Below are 1,530 nucleotides of genomic sequence, written 5' to 3'. Positions count from 1 at the left end.
GAGAGAGAGAGAGAGAGAGGGAGATTGAGGGGAGTGGCTTAGTGGTGTAGCAGAGGTGATAAAAAGAGCATTTTTCTTCTAATTGGTACAACAGATTCTTTTTATGATTCCTAAGGCAGAAGAATTAGAAACGTCTAAGCTACACTCATTTTTTTAGAGTTTAAAACTTGAATCTTCATTGAACCAGTGGAGAAAAGAATGATGAAATCCTTCAGAGTTTTGCTAGCAATCCTGTGGCTTCAGTTAAGCTGTGAGTTTTGGGTATTTCCATAGGAACATAAAGTTCACCATTTGGAGCTATTGTCCATTCTAGGTCTGGGGGTAAAATCATGATATTTTTTTTTTTCTCTAACTAAGGAAGAGTGGGAGTCCTGTGAAAAGATGATTTAAATTCTGGAGAGGAAGCATCCACTATCCAACCAACCTTCTTTGTCTGAATATTGTCTTTTGCCCAGGTGTGAGGAGCCAACAGAAGGAGGTGGAGCAGACTCCCGAATCCCTCAGTGTTTCTGAGGGAGCCACGGCCTCTCTCAACTGCACTTATAGCAACACTGCTTCTCAGTACTTCGCGTGGTACAGACAATATTCTGGGAAAGGCCCTGAGTTGCTGGTGTTCATATACTCCACTGGTGACAAAGAAGAAGGAAGGTTTACAGTGCAGCTCAATAAAGCCAGCCGATACGTTTCCCTGCTCATCAGAGACTCCCAGCCCAGTGACTCAGCCACCTACCTCTGTGCAGTCAGCACACAGTGCTCCCCAGGCACCTGCAGCCTGCACCCAAAACTGCTGGGGCCCAGCAATGCCTGATACAGAACTTAGATTGCAGGGCAGAGGAGCTCTCTAGAGGCAAATAGAAATTAAGAGTAATAGTATGGAGACTTTGATTGATTCGGAAAGTATTTCCGCAATTCTGGAAATAATAGAGACCAGGAAAAAAATGAAAGACACAATATTACTCTGGATGAAATGGGTTATCCAGTCTTTTTTTCCACTCTAGTTTTCAAATATTTTTTATTGAGGTATAATTGGCATACAAAATGGTGCATATATTTACTTTATACAAGTTATAATTATTTTGTTATAGAACCCCCACCCCATCTCCACTCTCAACTGCAACCCCACTCTTGAATTATAAAGGATACATTTGATTGATAGATGGAAGAACTAAAGTCAGTGGGTGAGAAATGGTTAAAACAAAATGCTTAGATTGTTGTAGAGATTAAAGATTAAAAAGGATCTACGTAGCCAATGATTGGTAAAATTTCAATCAAACTCAAAACTCCTGCCTTGAACATTGTGGAGAGTTTATTGATCCCTGTGTCGTTCAGTGTGGCATGGAGATCACAGGGAGCATTAGCCATAGCCATAGAGGGCCCTATATACCCAGCAGGGTTTGGGAGCACAGAATGACTTCAGATTCTTGAGAAAGATCTTGGAACAAGTATATAAAGAGTTCCAGATACTAGAGCCTTTGTTACGGTGAGTAAACACCTGTATGGATCAATTACCAAAGACAATATGGTATTTAG

Source organism: Propithecus coquereli, unplaced genomic scaffold (genome assembly GCF_000956105.1).
Source record: "Propithecus coquereli isolate 6110/MARCELLA unplaced genomic scaffold, Pcoq_1.0 Scaffold3, whole genome shotgun sequence".
NCBI lineage: Eukaryota > Metazoa > Chordata > Mammalia > Primates > Indriidae > Propithecus > Propithecus coquereli.
This window is presented reverse-complemented; position numbering follows the sequence as displayed.